Source organism: Choloepus didactylus, chromosome 1 (genome assembly GCF_015220235.1).
Source record: "Choloepus didactylus isolate mChoDid1 chromosome 1, mChoDid1.pri, whole genome shotgun sequence".
Classification (NCBI taxonomy): domain Eukaryota; kingdom Metazoa; phylum Chordata; class Mammalia; order Pilosa; family Megalonychidae; genus Choloepus; species Choloepus didactylus.
In genome coordinates this window covers 46,077,084-46,104,547 of record NC_051307.1, presented here as the reverse complement: position 1 = coordinate 46,104,547, position 27,464 = coordinate 46,077,084, and the positions used below count along the sequence as shown (strand labels likewise).

The 27,464-nt window shown below is 36.7% G+C and overlaps 1 pseudogene; it reads right to left on the bottom strand.

Annotated features, from left to right (window-relative positions):
- Positions 1 to 1,648: 1,648 nt before the first annotated feature.
- Positions 1,649 to 2,994, bottom strand: LOC119529488 (annotated as a pseudogene).
- Between the last annotated feature and the right edge of the window lie 24,470 nt (positions 2,995 to 27,464).

Genomic DNA, 27,464 nt, shown 5'->3' with positions numbered 1-27,464 from the left:
GATTTTTGTTTATGGTATGTGCTAGTGGTCCACATTCATTATTTTGCATATGGAGAACCAGTTTTCCCAGCACCATTTGTTGAAGAGACTATTCTCTCCCAATTGAGTGATCTTCACCCCCTCGTAAAAAGTCAGTTGGCCACAAATATGAGGGTTGGTTCCTGAAATATCTGTTCAATTTCATTGGTCTATATATCTGTCCTTGTGCCAACACCATAATCTTTTGATTACTGTGGATTTGTAATAAGTTTAAGATTGAGAAGTGTGATTCTTACAACTTTGTTCTTTTCAAGCGGGGTCTGGCTAGTCAGGGACCCTTACACTTCCATGTAAATCTGAAGATTGGCTTTTCCATTTCTGCAAAGGAGGCTGTTAGAATTTTTATTGGGATGGCATTGAATCTATAAATTGTTTTTTGTAGAATTGATATATTTACAATATTTAGTCTTCCAATCCATGGTTATGAAATAGCCTTCCATTTTTTCAGGCCTTCTTTGATTTCTCTCAGCAATGTTCTGTGGTTTCTGTATACAAGTCCTTTGCATCCATGGTTATGTTTATTCCTAAATATTTGATTATTTTAGTTGTTATTGTAAATGGATTTTTTTTTCTTGATATCACCTTATGATTGTACATTATTGGTGTAGAGAAATACTACTGATACTTGGGTGCTGATCTTGAACCCTATGACTTTGAATAAATGAATTCATTTATTAGTTTTAGTATATTTGTAGTCATAGATTTTTCAGGGTTTTCTGCATATAAGATCATGTTAGCTGCAAATAGGGGAAGTTTTACTTCTTCTTTTCCAATTTGGATGACTTTTGCTTCTCTTTCTTGGCCAATTGTTCTGTCTAGAAGTTCCAGTACAAGGTTGAATAATAGTGGTGACACAGGGCATCCTTATCTTGTTCCTGATCTTAGAGGGAAAGTTTTCAGTCTTTCACCATTAAGTAGGGTGTTAGCTGTGGATTTTTCATATATGCCCTTTATCATGTTGAGTAAGTTTCATTCTATTCCTAGTTTTCGAACTTTTATTATCAAGAAGTTGTGCTGGATTTTGTCAAATGCCTCTTCTGCATCAATTAAAATGATTATATGCTTTTGTTGACCCTTCATTATGTGAATGTGCTGTATTACATTTATTGATTTTCTTATGTTTAACCATGCTTGTTTACCAGGGATAAATCCCACTTGCTTGTGGTATATAATTCTTTTAATGTGCTGTTGGATTAGATTTGCTAGTATTTTGTTGATCATTTTTACATCTATATCCATAAGAGATATTGTTTTGTAATTTTCTTTTCTTGTGGTATGTTTATCTGGTATTGGTATTTGGATGATGGCCTTAGAGAATAAATTAGGGACTATTCCCTCCTCTTTAGTTTTTGGAAGAGTTTGGTCAGGATTCCTGTTTATTCTTTTTGGAATATTTGGTAAAATTTCCTTGTGAAGTCATCTGGTCATGGACCTTTCTTTGTTGGGAGGTTTTTGATTTCTAATTCAATCTCTTTGCTAGTTCTTAGTGGGTTTTGTTGTTGTTGTTTGTTTTGTTTTTAAAGCATACTGTAACTTTTTAATAACTTTTGTTTGTGGTGACCTTTTATGAAGAATAATTCTGGAACCTCTGTTTTACATATAATCGGAGTTAATTCTTATGATCCTTGTCTTTCTTTAGGGTGCTACCTGATGCAGAAAAGTACTGGTTCTGGAATATTTCACAAGTAGCTTTCCTTTTGGAAGAAGAAATTATTTCTTCTTCCAAAAGTCTTCTTTTTTCTCCAAGCTTCAGTCTCTCTTCATGATGGACTTTTTTAAGGTGCTCAAATTTGGCCTGTAGCTCTCTTTCAGCTTCTTTCAATGTGGCTTCTTTCTCCTTTACTCACTGCATGAACATCTGCTTCATCTCTTCCTCCTTCCTCTGACACTGACCACAGATTTCATGGGAAATCTGGCTTCATAAGTCTCTTGAAGACTGATAGGCTTGTTCTCAGGGCCCATGTCTTTAAAGCTCATTTCCTCCAGTTTGCAACATCTGTAAAGTTCATAGTGTTGAGTGTGGGTCTGTTCTTGGAGGTCTTCCATATTTGTAAAAATGAGCATTTTCTAGAGCTTTACAAAGTCACAATGGTTTTCATTCTCCACTTGTACAACTCCCCAAGGGTACTGACAAGCTTTGACCATTTTATATCCAACTTTTACCTCACCCATACTTCCTACAAAAGCAAAATCATCGAAGCATTGATTTTAGCAATAGTTTCATCATCTGTTGGAAACTGGTATATCTGGACAGATTGGCCATTACTAACCAATTCATTCATGAGCTTGATCTTAAACTTCTGTAATTCAGTTTTAGAAATTTCATCTGCTTTGGCAATTACTGGTATAATGTTCACCTTACTGTCAAGACTCTTCATGGTTAAGAGATCAAGTGTCTTCAGAGAGTGGCCTGTGGGTGAAATGAAGTAAAGTCACACTTGGATGCGAGAATCATGGTAGTTAAAGAGAGAATGTTTAATCTTCAGTTCTTCTTGGAGATAGGCCTCAAACTGAGCATCTATGTAGTCAACTATAGGTTGATAGCTCTCCTCTTTGCTTATTGGTCACCAAACCCCACTGTTTTCACAACAGTCAATTTCAACTGAACATGACTTTCCTGGAGGTCACATGTCTGGGCCTTCAGTCTAACATGTGGGTAAAAATGTGAGGATTCACAGTCTTCAAAATTAGTATTAAACAATGTGTCAGTCAGTATTGATTTTCCAATTCTAGTTTCCACCACACAGAGAATATTAAAACAGAAGCCTTGCTGAATGGATCTATTGGCCAACTGATCAGGCAAACTTTCAAAACCAACATGGCCACAAATAGTTGGTGAACAAATGTTTTCTCATTTTACTTTCTGTTCATCATCAGATAGCTATGAGGATGTACAAGTTCCTCTTGTTTCTATGACTGAAAGAGCAGGTGCAATGACACCTCAGTGGAGGCCATGGTCCCAAGCAGGAGCATTGCAAAGGGGATTTCTTGGATTTTAAAGACCTTCCATTTCTTCTTGAGTCAGTGTAGGTTGTTTGTGTGTTTCTAGAAATTTGTCTGTTTCGTCTAGGTTTTCTAATTTGCTAAAGTACAATTGTTCATAGTATCATCTTATGGCCCCTTTTATTTCTGTGGGGTTGTTAGTAATGTCCCCCTTTTCATTTCTGATTTTAGTTATTTTTGTCCTATCTCTGTTTTTTTTTCTAAATCAGTCTAGGTAGAAGTTTGTCAATTTTTTTTTATCTTTTCAATGGACTAACTTTTGGTTTTGTTCATTCTATTTTTTTATTCTCTATTTTATTTGTCTCTGCTCTAATCATTATTATTTCCTTGCCTCAAGTTTCTTTGATTTTTGTTTGCTTTTCTTTTTCTAATTCCTCCAGTTTTCAGTTTAGGTCTCTGGTTTGAAATTTTTTTCTTTTTTAATGTAAGCATTTAGAGCTATATATTTCCCTCTTAGCAATGCATTTGCAGTACCCATTAAATTTTATTTTGTTTTCATTCTCATTAACATCAATATATTTCATAATTTCCATTCTGATTTCCTCTTTAACCCACTAATTGTTCAAATATACATTTTTTTCATTCCTATATATTTGTGAATTTTCCATTTCTTCCTTTGTTATTGATTTCTACTTTCATTCCACTGAGTTTGTATGATTTCGATATATTTTTTTTTAATTTACTTAGATGTTTTTTATGACCTAAGATATGTTCTATCCTGGATAATGATCTAATTACACTAGAAAAGAGTTTGCATTCTCTTGCTGTAGGATGAATTTTTCTATATATATATCTGTTATATTTAGCTGGTCTAGAGTATTGTTCAAGTCTTCTATTTCCTTAGTGATTTTCTGTTTAGGGTCTGTCCATTGTAGAAAGTGACCTATTGAAATTTCCTACTAACAATGTAGAGCCATCTGTTTCTTTCTTCAAATTTATCAACATTTGCTTAATATATTTAATATATATGACTTCTTGTTGAATTAACTCCTTTATCAGTATGTAATGACTTTTTTAACACTTTTTTTTTTTACTTAAAGACTGTTTTATCTGATATTAATATACCTACCCCAACTCTTTTTGGTTACTACTTGCATGATACAATTTTTCCATCCTTTCACTTTCAACCTACTTGCAAGTCAGAATTTAGTATTAGTCTCTTATGAACATCATATACTTTATCATACTTTTTATCCATTTTCCCAGTCTCAGCCTTTGAAAGGAGAATTTAATTTATATTTATCATCACTACTGATAATGCTGGACTTTCTTCTGCCATTTCGTTATTTGGTCTTTGTAAGTCTTATACATTTCTTTGGTCCTCAATTCTTTCATTAATGTCTACTTTCATATTTATTTCATTTTTCTGTTGTACCATGTGCTGGTTTGGTTATATTATGTCCCCCAAAGAGCTATATTCTTTAGTGCAATCTTGTGGGGGAAGATTTATCAGACTGTTGCTTAGGGTGTGACTCTTGATTGAATGTTTCCATGGAGATTTGACACCACCCATTCAGAATACGCCTTGATTAGTTCACTGGATGACTTAAAAGAGCTCCAGGCCTGGACGCTTGTGGACACTTTGAGATGTTAGCCCAGAGTTCACTCCTGAGAAGCTAAGAGAGGAGAAAGTGCCCCAAGTGCAGCTGAGAGAGCCTTTTGGAAAGATTCTTGCTATTGCTTTGATGTGCTAGCCCAGAGTTTGCTCTAGAGAAGCTAAAAGAGGAGAAAACATCCCAAGAGCAGCTGAGAGAGACTTTTGGAGAGATGCTTGGAGTTGCAGACAGAAGGATGTTTGGAGATACTAAGCTAAGGATGCACGGGAGCTGACAGAGGAGCTGGAACACAACCTGGGGTAAGCAGTCACTAGCCACATGCCTTCCCAGTGGTGTTCCAGACACCACTGGCCTTACTTCAGCAAAGGTATCCTCTTGTTGATGCCTTAGTTTGGAAACGTTTATGGTCATAGAACTGTAAATTTGTAGCCAAATAAACTCCCTTTAATGAAAGCCAACCCATTTCTGGTATTTTGCATAATAGCAGCATTAGAAAACTGGAACATGCCATATTGAGCCCTCTCTCATTTCTTTCTGGATGTATTTTTTTCATATATTTTCTTTGTGATTACTTTTAAGTTACAATTTATCATCCTAATTGTAGAACAATCATATTTGATTTGAAACCAACCTGACTTCATTGTATACACAGACACTTTTCCTATACCCCTCCTCCACTCCACATTTTATGTACTTTATATGAATTATACCTGTGCATTGCATGTTCAAAACTACAAAATTATCACTACTATTTATGCATTTGCATTTTGACACCCGTAAGAAGAAAGGAGAGGGGTCATATATCAAAAAGTGCACTATAATACCACTGGCATTTATAATTATCCATGTGATTATCTCTACTGGAGGTCTTTATTTCTTTATGCCTCTTTAAACCACTGTCTACTGTCCTTTCCTTTCACTCTAAAGAACTTCCCTTAGCATTGCTTGTAAGGTAGGTCTAGTTTTAATGAACTCTGTCAGCTTGTGTTTATCTGGGAATTTATTAATCTCTCATATTTGAAAGAAAGTCTTGCTGGATATAAAATTCTTGGTTGACAATTTCTCCTTTTAGCACTATAAGTATTTCACCCACTGCCCTCTTACCTCCATGGTATCAAATGAGACATCAACCCTTAATCTAATGATGACTTTCTTGTACATAATTCATTGCTTTTCTCCTGCATCTTGCAGGGCATATTTCTTTTTAAGGTCATCCAGTTTGATCTTCTCTGGGCTTCTTGGATATGTATGTCCAAGTCTTCTGCTAGGCTTGGTAGTTTCCGTCATTATTTCTTTGAAAAATCCTCTGTCCCTTTGTCTCTTTCTTCTTCTTCTGAGATTCCCATAATGTGTGTATTGATATACCTGATGATATCCCACAGATCTCTTAGGCTATTTTCACTTTATATAATAATTGTTTTTCTTTCTGTTCACCAGCCTGACTCATTTCAATTATATTTTCTTCAAGTTCACTGATTCTTTCTTCTGCCAGGTTGAATATGCTTTTGAAACCCTTACTGGGTGTTTTTCATTTCACTTATCATAACTTCAACTCCATTAGTTCTAGTTGGCTCCTTTTCAAAATTTCTATCTCTTTATGTAGACCCTCATATTTCTCTTTCATTGTTTTCCTGACATCCTTTAGTTCTGTCTCTGTATTTTCCTTCATCTCTTTGAGCACATTGAAATTATTTTTTTCCTTCTTTAGAACCATAATATGATAAATCCAGTCAGATTTTGTTCATTGAGATTTTCTGGATCCTTATGATCTTCCTTTGAATGGGCTGTCATTTTCTGTTTCTTCATTTGTCTTAAATTTTTGTTTCATACTGTGTTTTTTTATATGTTAAAATGTTAATTCTGGGATTGATTCCCTGCAATATCTGTATCTTGAGTTTCTATACAGCTAGTGATATGAGATTTTCTTTAATAACAGGAGCTAACAAAACTAAGCGAACTGAGGCAAAAAAACACCTTTCACAATCTTTGCAAATTGGCTCTGCATTGACTGGTGCTCCCCTTCAGAGTTCACCCCTCCTATAAAGAAGGTCAGCTCAAGGCAAATTCAAAGTGCAAGGTCCTTCCTGTCTTTTCTGGGCCTGTGTCTTATCCTTAACTTGTGCTTACTGGTGGACTTTGGATTCCCCCTCTTTACAGGAATTTGAATTCTCCTTCTAATCCCCAGGCAAGAGACTCTCTCTCTCTCCAAATTATTCTTCTGCAAGTCATAAGGCAGGTAAGTCTTTGCCACAGGTCACCTGACTTGTTTACTTCATATTCTTCTTTCCCATCTCAAGCTTCTTTTGCCTGCAGGACTAATTATGGGGGAGGGGAGGGAGGGGTGGCTTACTGGAGAGGAGTTTCTCAAAGCAGAACATTTTGAGTTCATGTTAACATGGAGCAAAATTCAGACTCGGACCGTGTGATATTCTCTGGGAAGAAATTGCTGTTTATTAAAATAGTTTGTGTTGTGTTTTCATGTGTGTGTGTGTGTGTGTGTGTGTGTGTGTTTTCCCTGAAGCTAAACTTCTGAATTATGACTTGTGGGAGCCCAAGGCCCAGGGCCTTCCCCAAGTGCCTTGAAGCTGGTGCACATTGCAGTTTTCTTGATCTAGGACAGTTAAGATTTGACTTATTCTCCTTGTAAAATCAGGCCTCCAGCACTAAATGTAGTCTATAGTTTGCATCCCTCCTGAAACTAACTCCTCCCTGAAACTCCCTGAGATACAAGATAATCTATAATACTCCCCTCCTTCCTGTTGATTACAATTGATCCCTCTCCATGTCACAAGACCCCCACTCCCAACTTATGCTCTCATACCCATTGGAATGTCAAGCCCTTATAACCAGCTTGTCCAGCACCCCCCCCCCAAATGGCAGAATATCTTCATGTTGATCTCTGAACCTGCCACCTTTCAGAGCAGCTCCTGAATCCAGGCAACATGACTGACTTTCATTTCTTTGTAAGTAAGCCCCAAGTAAAAAGTCCATACCTCTGAACATGCCTGACATCTTCTTTGGCCTCTCAGCAGCAAAGGCCCACTTTGGCTATGACAATTGATGAGCCACCAGCCCAGAGACTAAAGAAATACCAGACACTGATGGCATGAACCTCAGGAAGGGAAAAGGGAAGTCCCTGGGTGGGATACTTGGGTGGCCTGAGACACCTATGTGGGGAGGGATGGCTACCCTCCTAAATGAATGCAGCCCACCAAGAGAGTATGGAGGTGCCTACACCTCCCTGGCTGGACTAATAGCCATCCTGCAGCTGGCTTCAGGACTATTGGGACTTCACAAAAATAAAAAGTGTTGTCAGACTGCCACCACACTAGGCTGGCCATTGTTAAAGTCTGTTCATGCAGCCACAGAGGAGGCTATCACAGATAAAGCAGCAGTGCATCATTTGGAAGAGGAATTGAAGTTAGAGAGAGATATGAGGTTGACCTAAGGAGAATTAAAGGATGCTTTGAATGAAAGATTAAAACCAGTATGTAGAAACCCAGAAACTTTAGCCTGTTGCTATGTTAAAGTGAAGGGATGGGAACTGCATAAGGCCCAAGACAGGTGCATTTTAACCTCCTCTGACTGGGATCCCAATATATGGGATCCAGTGGATTTTTCCTCAAATGAAGATGATGTACCATCAGAGTGGGATGAAGAGGACTGCAAGGTTGTTCATCCTCTGGTCCAAAACAAAGTCATATCGGAGCATGTCACAATCTCTGGTGAGGCAAGTGGAAAGAGGGAGGGTGCTGCTAAGACTGTCCCTGCTGCACCAACTGAGCAAAAATTGCTCATTACAATGTAGGACTTTACTGCAGCTGAATTAAGAGACATTGAGAATCAATATAAACAAAAACCTAGGGAACACTTAACAAATTGGCTGCTTTGGCTGTGGAACAATGGTGCTGATGGCATCTTGCTCTCTGGGCATGAGATATCTAAACTATCCTCACTCACCACCCATCTGTCTCTATGCCAGTGCATGTATGCAGTAGTCCCTAACATGGAAGCACATTCACTACTTGATTGGCTTATATGCCAATGTAAAGAAGTCTAGCCTAATGAAGGGAGTTTACCCCACACACCCCTTCAGTGGAGCACTATAGATGAGCTCCAAGATGTACTACAAGGGCTGGGAATGAAGCACTCAATATATGTGCCAGGTGCCATTGGGCCAAATAATCACTACCCTTCACTGCAGGTCTGTGTGGGACAATTCTACATACTGCCCCTAACCAATGGTGTGTAACATTAATGCCAACCCTCAATCCATTAATAGGAAGTCTCATGTCTGAAGCAGACTAGGTAATTGACCAACTAGGAGAAACAACTCCCTGAGGTAATACAAAGCTAGAGTTAGAGCTACCAGTCATATCTTTAGGGGGCAGGGTGGCCCAAACCCCAGGTGTCATCTAGACAAATATGGGCAGACTTGGTGGCTGCTGGGACAAAAACAGAAGACATTGACAGGCAACCAAATGCAGTGTTAATTAAGCAAAGTTTTACTAAGCCAGAGGTTAGAACTTTGTAAGAGGGTACTATTTCTAGCTACGGAATCCATGATCCCCTGCCCATGCCTCATAAGGAGCTTTCTTCTCTTCTTGCCAAAGAAGACTGAGAGATCCTTTCCCCTTGATTAGGGGTGGGGCCAAGATCCCCAAGTGAGAGTAATTCATATGGACACTGGGAATCAGAGGCCACATGTAGAACTATGAGCATAGAGTTTTGGCTCTAGGGGACACTGGAGCCAGATGTACCCTAACATATGGAAAAAGACCATGAACTGGGGACCCCACATTAACCATTGTTGGGTATGGGAGCCAAGGAATTTAAACAATTCAGAGGTGGGCAGTAATGCTGACTGCCCTCTCAAACTTATACAGTGTATGTATCTCCTATTCTGGAGTATATACTAGGAATTGACATTTTGCAGAATATTACCTTGCAAACTACCATAGGGAAGTTTTGCCTCCAGTGTCAAGTAGTCAAAGCTGTTCTTAGGGACCATGCTAAATGGCCACCAGTGAAGGTGCCTCCTCCCTGGTGCATAGTAGCAGTGCACCAGTATAAGCTGCCTCAAGGTCATCAGGAGATCATTGCCACTATAAAGGACCAGAAAGAGTGGGCATCATTGTTCCCATTCATAGTCCTTTCAATAGGCCTGTTTGGTCAGTGAAAAAACCCAGTGGGACCTGGAGGATGACTATTGATTATAGAGAACTAAGTAAAGTTTCGCCTCCTTTGTTTGTATTGGTGCCAAATATAGCTATCTTATTGCAGGATATAATTACACAATTAAACCAATTGGACCATGTGTTAAACTTGCTAAAGTTTTATTTAGTATTTCTTTAGATCCCTCCAGTCAGACTGTGTCCACCTCCATGTGGGAAAACCAACAATGGACATTTGCTGTGCTTCCACAAGGATGCCTCTACAGTCCCACCATCTGCCATGGACAGGTAGCACAAAATTTAAAGAAATGGACAACCCCTAAAAATGTCACTATATTTCACTATATTGATGATATCATGCTAACCATTAATTCTCTTCTAGAACTATAAATTGCCACTAACACAATGGTGACCCACCTTGAAAGTCAAGTATTGGCAAAAAATTGAAGTAAATTACAAGGTCCTGGACATTCTGTCAAGTTCTTGGGTATTGTCTGGTTGGGTAAAACTAAAGCTATTCCTTCAGCTGTTGTTGATAAAATGCAAAGTTATCCCACACTGCATGCTCCTAAACAATTAATAGATTTTCTTGGTTTGTTGGATTATTTGTAAAAGACACCCTATTTAGTACAAATTCTAAAACATTTGTACAATCTAATTAGAAAAGGAAAGGCATGGGAATGGGATTTTTCCCACAGGGGCATTCAAAAAGGCTAAGCAAACTATTTCACAAGTACATGCTTTAAGGGGGTGTACTCCAATGTACCCTGTGAATTGAATGTGACCAGTGCCTAAATATTGGCTTTGGGTGGGGTTTGTGGCAAAGGCAACAGGCTTAGCATGTACCTATTGGATTCTGGTCCCAAAATTATGGAAGGAAGCAGAACTCAGATACAGCCCTTTGGAAAAGCAATTGTGTATAGGTTATAATTATCTATTATAAGTAGAAGGTCTAACTCAAAGTTGCCCAGTGACCTTGCAGACACCCATACCATATGGGGTGGATATGGGACACCATAAACAAGACTCACTTGGGTGTGTCCATCTGAGCACACTGACAGAATGGAAAGCCTACCTCATCCAACACAGCATTTTTAACAACAGCCCTTTGCATGTAGAGATGCATGAAATTTCAGGACCGGTCTCCTATGTGGCAGAGCAGCATGCCCCACTTCCTAGTGATCCTCTTGAGGTGGATCCTCCCATACCCACCATTGAAGGACCAGGAAATTTACCCAAATCTACATGGTACACTGATGGATCAGCACTAGGGCAACCTGCTGCTTGGATGACCATGGATGTCCAGCCCACTACTGACACCATCTGGTGCAAGACTGGAACTTTGCCAAGCAACCAGTAGTATGTGCTGCAGACTATGTGGATGGTCATTGTCCACAAATGCAAGGTAACCATTTTTCATGTCTCTGCCCATAACACCAATTCATTAGCAGGTAACACAGAAGCAGATTCCCTGGCAAAGTTCCTCAGCCTAGCAACAACAAAGATGAGGTTGCTGAGTGGCTGCATTGAAAAACAGGACACTGAGGACATTAGACCCTGTGGAGACTGGCACAGAAGTTTCAACTACCCATCACCCAATTTCAATTTAAAAGAATAGTGAATGCTTGCCCCTCTTGCTTGCTGTGATGGCCCAAAATGCTTCCTTACTGACTTGGGAACATCGGCCAAGACCAGATCTCTGTCAACTAGTGGCAAGTAGACTATCTGAGCCCCACCATCCTCTGTCGAAAGGGGCAAAATATGCCTTCACTGTTGTAGATATGGCCACAGGACTTCTACTGGCCTTCCCAGTGGGCAAGGCCAAAAAAAAAACAGGCTATAATATGTAGCTTAGAAAAATTAAGTGCCTTCTTCAGGGTCTCCATGCATGCGAACAATGATAGAGGTACCCATTTACTGGGCAGCTAATCCAAGCCTGGGCTGTCAAACATGATGTCCTTTGGACATTTCACCTACCCTGCAACCTCGCTGCATCAGGGTTGATTGAGAGAATGGATGGCTTTTTAGAAGAACACTTGAAAGATGATAAAATTTCCCTACAGTAATGGACCCAAGGATGGTATTCAACACTAATCAGTATCAATTCCTCATATCAGGTGGCTGACCCTGCTCCTGTCCAGATGATAACTGTTGGGCCCATGCAAGCTTTTTGACTTCAGATAAAGGGACCAGCAACCTTACAACTGCAGTGAGGTAAAGACAACACTTTACTCTTGTCTGTACCACAAGCACTAGAAATTAGGGAAAATAAGGTTATAGGTTCTGGTTCTGGCACATGCAGCATGCTGGTTGAAAATCCTAGTCCTATGGGGTATTAGAGTTATATTAAATGCCAAAAGCTATTTGTATTACTAATTTGGGACCCCCATCCCCCAGGGTACTATATGAATAACTTTGTGAACACTCATTATGCCCCAAACTGACTGTAGAGCTGACCCTGAAGAGCTCCCTACCACTGCAGGAGGAGAGAAATATAATATTTAAAACTACCCAGTGACCTAATTTAATGCTATCTGTGCAATTAAATCTTTTATATTACTGTTTCAATAATGCATTAACTAAAATGTTTTGAGTATTTAGTATTATTAAAAGGAAATTTATTTCTGTGGTCAAATTAGATAAAATTTAATGAGTCTGTCTACAAAATATTGAACATTTGTCTGATGGTCCTTTGTCTAAATGGTTTAATACTTCAACTTTGCCATGGTGCCACCTATTAATAGGAATATGGTCCATATGTTCTGGTTTATGTGTACTCTGTTGTTTACTGTTTTGTTGTGAATTACAAATGCAATGTCTGTCTTATGGAATGCAAACTGCTGCATGGGGGTGGATTGTGGGAACCCAGGGCCCAGGACCTTCCCCAAGTGCCTTGAAGTCTGTGCACACACAGCAGCTTGCTAGACCCAGGACAGTTAATGTTTGACCTACTCTCCTTAAAAATCAGGCCTCCAGTGTTAAATGTAATCTATAGCTTACCTCCCTCCTGAAACTAACTCCCCCCCAAAACTCCCTGAGATACAAGATAATCTATAATCCTCCCCTCTTCCCTGATCCCTCCCTATGTCATAAGACCCCCACTCCTGCATTATGCTCTCATACCCATTGGAATGTCAAGCCCTTATAACCAGCTTGTTCAGCCCTGCAAAGGGCAGAATATCCTCATGTTGAACAATGAATCGGCCACCATTCAGAGCAGCTCCTGAATCCAGGCAATGCTCCTGAATCCAGGCAACATGACCAACTTCCATTTCATTGTAAGTAAGCCCCAAATAAAAAATTCATGCCTCTGAACATGCCCAGTGTCTTCTTTGGCCTCTCAGCAGCACAGGCCCACTTGGGCCTTGACATGGCTCCTTTAGTATATTTCATTAGTGTTTTTGGATTAAACAATTGTTATTCTTAAAAAAAAATGGAATTCCTATTCAAGAATAAAAGTAAAATCATCAAAGTCTTAATGACAAAAAGCAAGTATTTAAGCACATTTCCTTTACCTTTATTTTCTAGCTAATTTAAAGAAATATCAGGCATATGACATTTCACTACTAGTTTAGCATTCACCTGTATAAAAGTGAATTATGTTACATTTTTAACATAAACAAAATAAAAAAAAAACCACTCTTTTCTTATTGCATAATATGCAGGCAATATTAAGTTTTACCCAATTATCCTAAAATTGCCTTTTATACAGTTGATTTCAGTGGTGAACTTTTTTTTTTTAATATTAGAAGATTCAGCTAAGTAGAAGTGCTAAGGCTTCACTGCAGTTCTGGATGACAGATCTAAAATCAGTGGGCAGAATTTTTAATCAAATTCCTGCTCATTATAGGGAGTTGTCCAGTATTGGAATAACCTATCTTGTGAAATATAAGTCTCCAGACATTACAAATATTTAAGCAAAAGCTGGCTGGCCATAAGTCAGAAATACAGGAGTGAATATTAATACATTGAATGAGATATTGAACAAAATTCACTTCACTTCCACTCTAAGAATCAATGATTTGGGACAAAATGTCACTGCTGTATTACTTAAAATCTTCCCATGATTAATGTAGCTTTCAAATATATAAGTTATGTGAACTGTGAGAGTCTCAGTGAATGAGTATAGGTATAGGAAAGCAATCTCATACTATTGTTCCTTTTATGCTTCATTAGTTTAAATATATTTCTTCTTCACTGAATCTTCTTAAAATTCCTATAATTTCTGTTTTGATTTGCTGCTGTCATTATACAAAATACCAGAAATGGATTGACTTTTATAAAGGGGATTTATTAGGCTACAAATTTACAGTTCTACAGCCATGAAAGTGTCTAAACTAAGGCATCAACAAGAGGATACCTTCACTGAAGAAAGGCTGATTGTGTCTGGAACACTGTCAGCTGGGAAGGCATGTGGCTGGCATCTGCTGGTCCTGGGGTTGTGTTTCAAAATGGCTTTCTCCAAAATGTCTCTGGACTTGTCTTTCTTAGCTTCTCTGGATCAAACTCCAGGCTAGCATCTCAAAGCATAAGGAAGCATCTCTGCCAGCTCTTAGCTTCTCTTAAGTACTTCAGTGAACTAATTTAGATCCACCCTGAATGGAAACAATTTAATCAAAGTTATCACCCACAGTTGGGTGTGTCAAATCTCCATGGAAACAATCAATCCAAATATTCTACCCAACAAGATTGGAATAAAAGATCATGGCTTTATGGGGAACATAATACATCCAAACTGGCACATCTCCCTTAAGAAGTCATTTAATAATTTCAAAAATTTTAACTACACAAAATGAAACTCATATTCAACAGAAATCACCTGAGTCATTCAAATGGACAGATGAGAGTATTTACTTAAGCTAAGAATTATTTAAACACTGATGTTCTGGATATATTTTCACTGAGGTCACTGAAATTTCTTCTTACCTAAATATGATTGCTATTATTTTAGGTAAGTTAAGATTTTTAATGTGAATTCATCAAACAGTTGTATTATAAATGACTAAATTAACTCCTAAGAGAAATAAAGAAACATAAAGTTATGCTTCCATTTCAGTTGGACCCAAATGGAGAAAAAGGGACCAAATTTATCCTCTGGTTTGAAACTACCCAACCAAACAAACAAGCAAGCAAAATATTTGAAAAGAAAAAAAAATATTTTTAAAGACAAGAGATATCAAGCTATGAAGTAAAATTATATTGAGAGATGAGAAATGAATAGTATGAGATCTATAATTACTCAAGATTACTGCCTAGAGAGAGATTTCAGGCTGTGGCACAGAGAGGGATAATCATGTGGAATCTGTCTGGCTCCCTGTGTTAAGAAGACAGAGATAAGTCTCCTGGGAGACAAAGGCTAGACATCATGTAAAGTACCAGAGAAGAGAAAGCTGAATAGAGGTAGAGCCCTAGAGATCAGCAAAGAGATAAATAACGAGTAAAATCACCTGTACTGACACAAGGCTGGGAGAGTTCTTGCTTCCACCAGTCAAACTGGAAAACCTCATGATTCATCTGGCTTGGGGTAGAGTACACAGAAAGGGCTTGCCTCAGTAATGGGGAATAAGAAGTCCAAGAATAGGATCCAGTTATGCCTAAAATAGATGAAAAGCAATACTTGAAAAGTTCAAACTTCTCCAAGAAACATACTTGCCCAGGAATTAAGCTGAAAAATTATACACAGGAATACAAAAACATCCAGCATTTCATGAGGCAAAATTCCATTATTTGCAACCTAATAAAAAATTATCATTCATATAACTAAGCATAAAAGTGAGAGGAGATAAATCAATCAAATGAAACATTCAAAACCAGCAATGATTTTAGAGTTAGCAAACAGAAACATTAAAATAGTTATTATATCTTTATATATAAAATATATATATGCTCAAATATATGTATGTTCAAATATACACATACACACACACACACACATAAGACATGTGGAAGGTTAATGTATAATTATAATACCACAGATGTCAGGAGGATAGAAATTGAAGTATACTAATGTAAGTTTCTCATACAAGATGAGGAGTGATGTAATATCATTCAAAGTTACACTAATGTGAGTCAGTAGTGTATGCTATAAACTCTAAAGTAATCATTAAACTAGAATGAATAGCTAATAAGTTAGCACTGTGGATAAAATAGAATCATAATGAATGAGGATAAAAAGAAAAGATGGGACAAATGGAAAATAAAGGCAAAATGTTAAAAACAATCTAAACATATGAATAACCAAATTAAATATAAAGGTTCTAAACCTCAGAGACTGTCAGATTTTAAATTTTAAAACAGCAAGATGCATCTGTATGCTGCTCAAAGGATGACACAATTAGTTTGAAAGCAAAAAGATTGAAGTGGGTATATCATGATAATACAAACAAACAAAATCTAGAATGAGTATACTAATAACAGAAAGAGTAGATTTAAGAGCAAAGAATTTTACCAGTGTTCAATAAAGTCATTTTTTTTTAATTATCATTTTATTGAGATATATTCACATACCACGCAGTCATACAAAACAAATTGTACTTTCGATTGTTTACAGTACCATTACATAGTTGTACATTCATCACCTAAATCTATCCCTGACACCTTCATTAGCACACACACAAAAATAACAAGAATAATAATTAGAGTGAAAAAGAGCAATTGAAGTAAAAAAGAACACTGGGTACCTTTGTCTGTTTGTTTCCTTCCCCTACTTTTCTACACATCCATCCATAAACTAGACAAAGTGGAGTTTGGTCCTTTTGGCTTTCCCAATCCCATTGTCACCCCTCATAAGCTACATTTTTATACAACTGTCTTCGAGATTCATGGGTTCTGGGTTGTAGTTTGATAGTTTCAGGTATCCACCACCAGCCACCCCAATTCTTTAGAACCTAAAAAGGGTTGTCTAAAGTGTGCGTAAGAGTGCCCACCAGAGTGATCTCTCGGCTCGTTTTGGAATCTCTCTGCCACTGAAGCTTATTTCATTTCCTTTCACATCCCCCTTTTGGTCAAGAAGATGTTCTCCGTCCCACGATGCCGGGTCTACATTCCTCCCCGGGAGTCATATTCTACGTTGCCAGGGAGATTCACTCCCCTGGGTGTCTGATCCCACGTAGGGGGGAGGGCAGAGATGTCACCTTTCAAGTTGGCTTAGCCAGAGAGAGAGGGCCACATCTGAGCAACAAAGAGGCATTCAGGAGGAGACTCTTAGGCACAAATACAGGGAGGCCTAGCCTCTCCTTTGCAGCAACCGTCTTCCAAAGGGTAAAACTTATGGTAGAGGGCTCAACCCATCAAACCACCAGTCCCCTATGTCTGTGGTCATGTTAGCAACCATGGAGGTGGGGTAGGCGAATACCCCTGCATTCTCCACAGGCTCCTCAAGGGGGCACTACATCTTTTTTTTTTTCGTTGTTTTTCTTTTTTTTTTTCTTTTTTTTTAACTTTCCCTTCTTTTTTTTAAATCAACTGTATGAAAAAAAAAGTTAAAAAGAAAACAAACATACAATAAAAGAACATTTCAAAGAGACCATAACAAGGGAGTAAGAAAAAGACAACTAACCTAAGATAACTGCTTAACTTCCAACATGTTCCTACTTTACCCCAAGAAAGTTACATAATATAGCAACATTTCAGTGAACTTGTTCCTACTACATCCATCAGAAATTAACAGACCATAGTCATTTCTGGGCATCCCCAGAACGTTAAATAGCTTATCTGTTCTTCTTGGATTATTGTTCCCCCTTCCTTAATTGCTCTCTACTGCTAGTTCCCCTACATTCTACATTATAAACCATTTGTTTTACATTTTTCAAAGTTCACATTAGTGGTAGCATATAATATTTCTCTTTTTGTGCCTGGCTTATTTCGCTCAGCATTATGTCTTCAAGGTTCATCCATGTTGTCATATGTTTCACCAGATCGTTCCTTCTTACTGCCGCGTAGTATTCCATCGTGTGTATATACCACATTTTATTTATCCACTCATCTGTTGAAGGACAATTGGGTTGTTTCCATCTCTTGGCAATTGTGAATAATGCTGCTATGAACATTGGCGTGCAGATATCTGTTCGTGTCACTGCTTTCCGATCTTCCGGGTATATACCGAGAAGTGCAATCGCTGGATCGAATGGTAGCTCTATATCTAGTTTTCTAAGGAACTGCCAGACTGACTTCCAGAGTGGCTGAACAATTATACAGTCCCACCAACAATGAATAAGGGTTCCAATTTCTCCACATCCCCTCCAGCATTTGTAGTTTCCTGTTTGTTTAATGGCAGCCATTCTAACCGGTGTTAGATGGTATCTCATTGTGGTCTTAATTTGCATCTCTCTAATAGCTAGTGAAGCTGAACATTTTTTCATGTGTTTCTTGGCCATTTGTATTTCCTCTTCAGAGAACGGTCTTTTCATGTCTTTTGCCCATTTTATAATTGGGCTGTCTGTACTATTGTCATTGAGTTGTAGGATTTCTTTGTATATGCAAGATATCAGTCTTTTGTCAGATACATGGTTTCCAAAAATTTTTTCCCATTGAGTTGGCTGCCTCTTTACCTTTTTGAGAAATTCATTTGAGGTGCAGAAACTTCTAAGCTTGAGGAGTTCCCATTTATCTATTTTCTCTTTTGTTGCTTGTGCTTTGGGTGTAAAGTCTAGGAAGTGGCCGCCTAATACAAGGTCTTGAAGATGTTTTCCTACATTATCTTCTAGGAGTTTTATGGTACTTTCTTTTATATTGAGATCTTTGGTCCATTTTGAGTTAATTTTTGTGTAGGGGGTGAGGTAGGGGTCCTCTTTCATTCTTTTGGATATGGATATCCAACTCTCCCAGCCCCATTTGTTGAAAAGACCATTATGACTCAGTTCAGTGACTTTGGGGGCCTTATAAAAGATCAGTCGGCCATAGATCTGAGGGTCTATCTCTGAATTCTCAATTAGATTCCATTGATCTATATGTCTATCTTTGTGCCAGTACCATGCTGTTTTGGCAACTGTGGCTTTATAATAAGCTTCAAAGTCAGGGAGTGTAAGTCCTCCCACTTCGTTTTTCTTTTTTAGGGTGTCTTTAGCAATTCGAGGCATCTTCCCTTTCCAAATAAATTTGATAACTAGCTTTTCCAAGTCTGCAAAGTAGGTTGTTGGAATTTTGATTGGGATTGCATTGAATCTGTAGATGAGTTTGGGTAGAATTGACATCTTAATGACATTTAGCCTTCCTATCCATGAACATGGAATATTTTTCCATCTTTTAAGGTCCCCTTCTATTTCTTTTAGTAGAGTTATGTAGTTTTCTTTGTATAGGTCTTTTACATCTTTGGTTAAGTTTATTCCTAGGTACTTGATTTTTTTAGTTGCTATTGAAAATGGTATCTTTTTCTTGAGTGTCTCTTCAGTTTGTTCATTTCTAGCATATAGAAACATTACTGACTTATGTGCATTAATCTTGTATCCCGCTACTTTGCTAAATTTGTTTATTAGCTCTAGTAGCTGTATCGTTGATTTCTCAGGGTTTTCTAGATATAAGATCATATCATCTGCAAACAATGACAGTTTTACTTCTTCTTTTCCAATTTGGATGCATTTATTTCTTTGTCTTGCCGGATTGCCCTGGCTAGCAATTCCAGCACAATGTTGAATAACAGTGGTGACAGCGGGCATCCTTGTCTTGTTCCTGATCTTAGAGGGAAGGGTTTCAGTCTCTCACCATTGAGTACTATGCTGGCTGTGGGTTTTTCATATATGCTCTTTATCACGTTGAGGAAGTTTCCTTCAATTCCTACCTTTTGAAGTGTTTTTATCAAAAAGGGATGTTGGATTTTGTCAAATGCTTTTTCAGCATCTATTGAGATGATCAATTGATTTTTCCCTTTCGAGTTTTTAATGTGTTGTAATACATTGATTGTTTTTCTTATGTTGAACCATCCTTGCATGCCTGGAATGAACCCCACTTGGTCATGGTGTATGATTTTTTTAATGTGTCTTTGGATTTGAATTGCAAGTATTTTGTTGAGGATTTTTGCATCTATATTCATTCGGGAGATTGGCCGGTAGTTTTCCTTTTTTGTAGCATCTTTGCCTGGTTTTGGTATTAGATTGATGTTAGCTTCATAAAATGAGTTAGGTAGTGTTCCATTTTCTTCAATGTGTCATGGATGCCCCAGAAGGACAAGATAAGGAAAAAGGGACAGAAGAAATAATACAGGAAATAATCAATGAAAATTTCCCATGTTTTATGAAAGACATAAAATTACAGATCCAAAAACCACAGCATACTCCAAACAGAATAGATCTGAATAAGCCTACACCAAGATACTTAATAATCAGATTATCAATGTCAAAGACAAAGAGAGAATCCTGAAAGCACCAAGAAAAAAGTGATCCATCACGTACAAAGGAAGCTCGGTAAGACTACATGCAGATTTCTCAATAGAAACCATGAAGGCAAAACTGTCCTTCAAATATGAGGGACAGCTTAAAATATTCTCAAACAGACAACTACAGAGTTTGTGATCAAGATACCTGCTCTACAGGAATCTTGTGATCAAGATACCTGCTCTAAAGGGAGCATTAGAGACAGATAGGAAAAGACAGGAATGAGAGGTTTGGAACACAGTTTTCAGTGATAGCAGCATAGCAATGTAAGTACACTGAACAAAGACGACTGTGAGTATGGTTGAAAGAGGAAGATTTGGAACATGTGGGACACCAGAAGGAAAGAGGAAAGATAAAGACTGGGACTGTATAACTCAGTGAAAACTACAGTGCTCAACAATTGTGGTTAAATTCACAAATATGTTTTTATATGAGGGAGAAAAAATGAATGTCAGCTTTGCAAGGTGTTAAAATAGGGTGGTATTGGGGGAAAATATCATCAATGCAAACTAGAGACTATAATTAACAGAAACACTGCATTATGCTTTCTTTAATGTAACAAAGGCAATATACCAAAACTAAATGCATGTAAGAGGGGGACATAAGGGAGGGGCATGGCACTCTTGACATTGGTGATGTTGTCTGACTCTTTATGCTAATTTAGTTTAATGCTATCTTTCCTTTTCTTTCTTCCTAGCTGTCATGTTTTTTTTGTTTGGTTGGTTGGTTCATTGTTTTTGGCTTTTTGTTTTGTTTTGTTTTCTTTTGTCTCTCTACTTTCCTTGACTCTTCCTCCTTCTTTGTGGAAGAAATGAGATGTCCTTATATAAATAGTGGTGATGGTGGTGAATACATAAATATGTGAGTATACAGGGAACCATTGACTATTAACTTAGGATGGAATATATGGTGTGTGAACAAAACCATCTTAAAAAAATGGGTTGATGAAGAAACCTTGAGGGCACTATATTGAGTGACATAAGACTGATACATAAGGACAAGTACTGCATAGTTTCACTGATATGAACTAATTATAACATGTAAACTAATAGACATGATATATAAGTTACTAGGATGTAGAACAAGGTTGCTCATTATGAGCAGAATGTTCAACTAGGGTGAACTTAAACATTTGGAAATGGACAGAGTTGATGGTAGCACCTTGTGAGAATAACTAACAGTGCTGAATGGTCTGTGAATGTGGTGGAAAGTGTAAGTTCAGAATCACGTATGTCACCAGATGGAAAGTTGGAGGTTAAAAGATGGGAATGTATAAAACAGTGAATCTTGTAGTGGACAATATCCATGATTAACTGTACAAATACTAGAAATCTCTTTCATGAAATAGAACAAATGTATGACACTATAACTAGCAGTTAATAATAGAGGGGCATTTAGAAAAAAATATACTTATTGCAAACTATAGACTACATTTAGTAGTATTTTAATATTCTTTCATCACTAGTAACAAATATACTGTACAAATACTATGAGTCAATAATGGAGGGGGTTTGGTTAGGGGTATAGGAGGATTCATGTTTTCTTTTTTGTCTTTTTTTTTCTGGAGTAATGAAAATGTTCTAAAAATTGAAAAAAAAATTAATTGTGGTGATGGATGCACAGCTATATGATGGTACCATGGGCAATTGATTGTATACTTTGGATATTTGGATAATTGTATGGTATGTGAACAGTCTCAATAAAAAATATAATCAATTAATCTGCAAGGTTAACAAAAAAGAAAAAGCACCACATGTTCATCTTATTAGATGCAGAAAAAATATATTTAAAATTCAACTTCCCCAACCCTAATAAAACTCTCAGTAATCTATGATGGAAGGAAATTCCTCAGCCTTACAAAAGGCATCTTTGAAAAGCCTACAGCTAACACCATAATTAGTGGTGAAAAACAGAATGTTTTCCCTCTCAGCTGAGGAACATCACTTGCATGTCCATTCTGCTCATCTCTATTTAAATTATCCTAGGGGTTCTAGACAGTGTAATCAGAGATTAAAAATAAATAAAAGTCATCCAGATTGGAAAGGGAATTAAATTGTCTTTATTCATAGATTACATGAATAATTAGTAGAGATTCAATGGAAAAAATGCCACTATAATAAGTGCATTTAACAAGGGTGTCGGATACAAAATCAATATCTAAAATAACTTGATTTCTATATACTATCCATAAGAATTGGAAAATTAAATTTTAAATTAAAATTTAAATTAAATTAAATTTTAAAACCCCATCTACAATATCATCAAATATATAACACAAGGAAAAATATGCTAAAGATCCAAAATATCTGTACATTTTAAATGTTAAAACATTGCTGAGAGAAAGTTAAAAAAGATAAACGGAGTGAGATATAGGTAAATGGTCAGAGGTCTCAATATATTTACAATATCCAGTCTCCCCAAATTCACAAATAGATTCAGTGTAAGCCTATTTAAAATTCCAGTAGACATATTTTTAGAAATTGGCAAGCATATTCTAAATTCATAAAGAAATTCAAAGAAGCTAAATAGCCTAAAAAACCTTGAAATAGAAGAACAAATATGGAGTACTAACTGTCTGGTTTCAAGATTTATCATAAAACTACAGTAGTCAATAGAGTGTATCAGCATAAAGGCAACCAATGGAGCAGAATATAGAGTCCAGAGATAAAACCACACATATGGAAAACTCATATATGCTCACAGTGCAAAGGTGATTAAATGGAAAATTGATAGTCTTCAAAAAATCATACAGTAACAATTGGATATCCATATGAAAAATATAAATTTGGATTCATGACATTTACAAAAATTAACTCAAAATGTCACAGACCTAAATGTAAGACTAAAATTGTTCAATCTCTAGAAGAAAACAGAAGAGAACCACTTTGTGACCTTGGTTTATGCAGAGATTCCTTATATATGACAACAAAAGATTATGCATAAAAAGACAAATTATTAAATAGGACCTCATGAAATTAAAATTTTTTGCTCTTTGAAAGACACTGTTAAGATTATGAAAAAACAACAACAAAAAAAAAACACAAACAAACAAACAAAAAACAAGCCACCTGCTGGGAGAAAATATTTGCAAGGGGCTGAAGAACTATCCAGAATCTATACTCCAAACTTAATAACATGTAAACAAGTAACCTAATAATAATATGGCTAAAAAATCAGACAGTCATTTCACCAAAGAATATTTACAGATGGCAAATAAATATGGAAAAAGAAGCCTAATATCATTAGTCATTAGGGAAATGCATAATTAATTCACCTCAGACCAATTAGAATTGATAAAATTTAAAGAGTGAACATAACTATTTTCACCAAGTTTCTGGAGGTATTGGAATTCTCATACAGACCTGTTAAGAAACTAATAGGGTTCAAACTCTTGGGAAAATTGTTTGGTAACACCTTATACATTCACCTATTATATGATCCAGGCAGTTACTCCTAGGTGTTTATCCAACGGAAATGAAAGTGTATGTTTATACAATGACACATACATAGTAGCTTTACTGTAAAAATTTGGAATCAACTCAGATGCACTTCATGAAGTTATTTAATAATCGAAATATGGTAGCTCCATAGAATGCATTATTATCAATAAAATGTAATGAACTAATTATGTATGCTAGAACATGGAAGATTCTAAATAACTATGCTAATGAAAGAGGCCAGACAAAAAAGAACACATTTTTTATTACATTTGTATAAAATTCCAGGAAATTCAAACCAAATTATTATCTAGATCAGCACTTCCCTGGAAGGGGTGATATGATGTAGCCTCAGGTCTTCCCAATACCTGAAAAAGAAAAAGAAGAAGCTGGGAGAGAATTTGTACAGCTGGAATCTTCCTCTCATTAGAACAGAGGATTAGCTTTTTGCTTAATTTTAAACACTACCCCTACAAGAATGGAAATTGCTTTCACTACTCTTTGAATTGCCACTGCTTCCATGGCTTTCAAGACTGATCCAACTACAAAGAATGTGGCAAACTCTAATCCAAATAAACTAACAAAGCACAACAAAACTGAGCACTTAAGGGAACTTGATAAATGAAGAATAGGAGACCAACTAAACTCCTAAATCAGGCTGTACAATGAAACCAGGCAAAGGATATTTGGATTTATTTTTTGATATTGATAGTGATTACAAATAAATAAGTATGCTACCTTTATTTGGATTTACACATTTCATTAAAGTGAGAGTTCAGCTCATTGCATCATAAAAGAAAAAAGTAACAAATCCAGATTGAGGGAAGGGGTAGCAGTTTTTGAAGCTTTACTGTCCATTAATATTAGAACTTTGTTATTAAATACTAGGATGAAATAAATTAAGCCAATAGTGTTAGCAATTTTCTATTAAATTTAGGAGGAATCTGTATAAATTTGTTAAATAACCTATTAGTAACAGTGAATTAGAGGCTGAGTAACTGATATTTAGTTTGAGATTTAAATTTGAAATGTATTAACAATTTAATTAAGTCTGTAGCCAGTATTGGGCTTCAAATCCACACTATTTATAAATTAAATTTAGTAGGTTTAAAAGGCATGGTTAATCATTACAAAGTTTTCCTTGCTATGTCAGAAATAAAATATTTCAGATGAAATTGTATATATTAAATTTTTAAATTAAATTTAAACAGTTTGAGAACATTGGAGTTATAAATTGAAAAGGATTATTTAAAGGAATTTAATATGTTTAACTTTGAATAATCAAACATGAATAAAGCAAAATGTAAGTAGTTTTACTATTTTGCTAGATTTATACTTATAATGTTATTTATAAGTTGAATTAAAATTCTTAAAAACGCTAGATTATTAATATGTTTTAATGAATTAATATTTTCTAAAGTTTGAATAATTTCATTAATTCTAGTCTGAATGAAAAGTTGATTGAAGATTTCAAATATCTCACAATAATATTGGCCACTGACCCATACAGAACAATGAATCTTTAAAGAAAAAAGTATTTAAAAGGAACTAGAATCAATTAGCATATGACCAAATTCAGTTTCTAGATCAAGAAATGGGAGTTACACTAACACAAGAAAAAAACAGTCAAGTAAAAGAGAGATGATAGGAGATGAAATTATGGCAGAGAAAGTGTGGATTAAAGGAAGTGGGTGAATATTACAGATCATTAGGAGGAAAATCAACAGTACTATGTGATGGATTCAATGTGAGCTATGAGGAGTAGTGGAAGTTCAATTGTCACTTCAAGGTCTCTGATCCTGAGGAGCTGTTTGAGGACATAATTGACTGAGATAAGGAACCTAAAAAGAGGGTCATTTTGAGGGGTACAGTTTCAATCAGATATCATGAGCTTGTTTTCCAAATGTTGATTTTGGGCATATTTAAGACTTAGAGAAGATACCAGAGCTGAAGTTAGAAATTTGGGCATCATCTTAATACAAGTATTTAATGTACCTTTAGTAATAGATGAGGAGAAATTTTAGATTAAGACAAAGAAGTTTCAAGACAAAGTCTCGGGAAATATTAACATTAATGACTGAGTAAAGGAACAAGTGTTTGTAAAGGAGATTGCAAAGAGAAAGAGTGGCCAGAATGGTAGGAGGTAAACCAACAAAAATTTGTTATGGAATCCAGCAGAAAAGAGATTTTCAGTGCAAATATTGCTAAGAAGCCAAGCAAGATAGAATGTATAAAATATCCAATAAATGTGAAGTCATAGAGGTCAACAATAAACTCCTATGACTAGGCATATAAATCAGGCTGAATTCAGATGAGGAGCTTGCAGGGAAGTTAATGGAAGAAGAAATTCAGCTATGAAGTGAAAGAGATGGATAGGAAAGAGGATGATGTGTGGTCAAGGGTGGTATTTGTTTAGTACTTTTAGTGTTTTTAAGATAGGATGCACTCAACTGTGAGGAAAATGGAAATATTGAATGTGCAAGAGAAAGCAGTTGATATTTAAATTATTGAGATGGCAATAAATAAGAACTCAATCCAATAAATAGCTTCAAGCAATAACCTAATTAACTGGAGGGACACATCCTGAATTGTATCAGAAAAGTAGACATAGAAATATTGATAGGTTTGTTAGAAAAAATTCCCCTCTTAAAACCCAATGTATAGAGAAGTCTCAGTGAAATAAGAACAGATACTTATAAGAGTGGAAAAATTTTAAATACATTGTTTTACAAATTAGAACATTGTACAGAAAATTATAGCAGTATAGCTCCATATAAAAATACAGTTTCATACTATTCAGGTCACATTTAAGTTCTTGATCCTGAATTGATCAAGTTTGTAATACTGCCTTAAATATAACTACATCTAACAGGGCACAAAGTCAACTTATATATTCTTCCACAGTTAGTGTTTGTGCTAGTCAAGGAAGATGGAAAGTAAAAGAACTTTAGGTTGTTAATGGGTGGATAAGCTATGAAATTTACAGTGGATATGAAAAGAAATTAAGAAAAGATTGAGAGAAAAGAAAAGGATCTGTGACCTGGATGTCCTGAAGAGAAGAAAAATGTATCACAAATGAAGTGGAGAGCATTTTCCAGAGAGTGATATGTTTGAATTGGTCATTTTAGAGATTAGAAGAGTGGCAGAGGATCAATAAGTCCTATATGCTGAGGACACATAAAACAGTCACTGTAAATTGGAGGGTAAGAAACTGTGACACAAAGTCATCAGAAGAAAGTTTTTCCATGTAATAATGGAAGCTCTCTAAAAGGTTGACCAATGCCTTTTCTGAAAGAGGAACATTTTCTAAGAAGTCAGCAGATGTCAATTATTAAGGGTGTAGGGACTTCTGGAAGATGATCACTAGGAGAGACAGGGCAAAAAACACCTCCAAGAAAAACACTAGATAAAAGCCAGAAAGTGAACGAGAACACCAGTTCCAGTGATGCAACAGCTGGACAAGGTCTGCTAAATCCACAGGGACTGTGCACTTGGTGAAACTGGGAGTCTATGTTCTGAAATGCATGAGTAAGCCTGCTGAATATCTGGCAGCCATGCTGCAGTGTGGGGAAACCATGGGTTGGCATTTGGAGTTGGACTAGTTCTTTTTTAAGAAACACAAAAGCGGCTTCAGGTACAACAGTAAGAACCACACAGTGAAGCATGGCAGGAACGGGCTGGGCCAACACCTCAATATCTGGCATGGACAATAGCCTTTCATGCACCCACTGCTGATTGTCTCAGAGTGAGGCAGGCAGAGGTGAGCCAAAAGGGGAAAATAACCACATCCCTTGCAGCCATCTTCCCAGCAGACTGGGAATGCTCTTGCCCGCCACCAGTGCCACAGCCCACAGCCATGCCAAAAAACCCAGTGTGACAGGAAGTGTT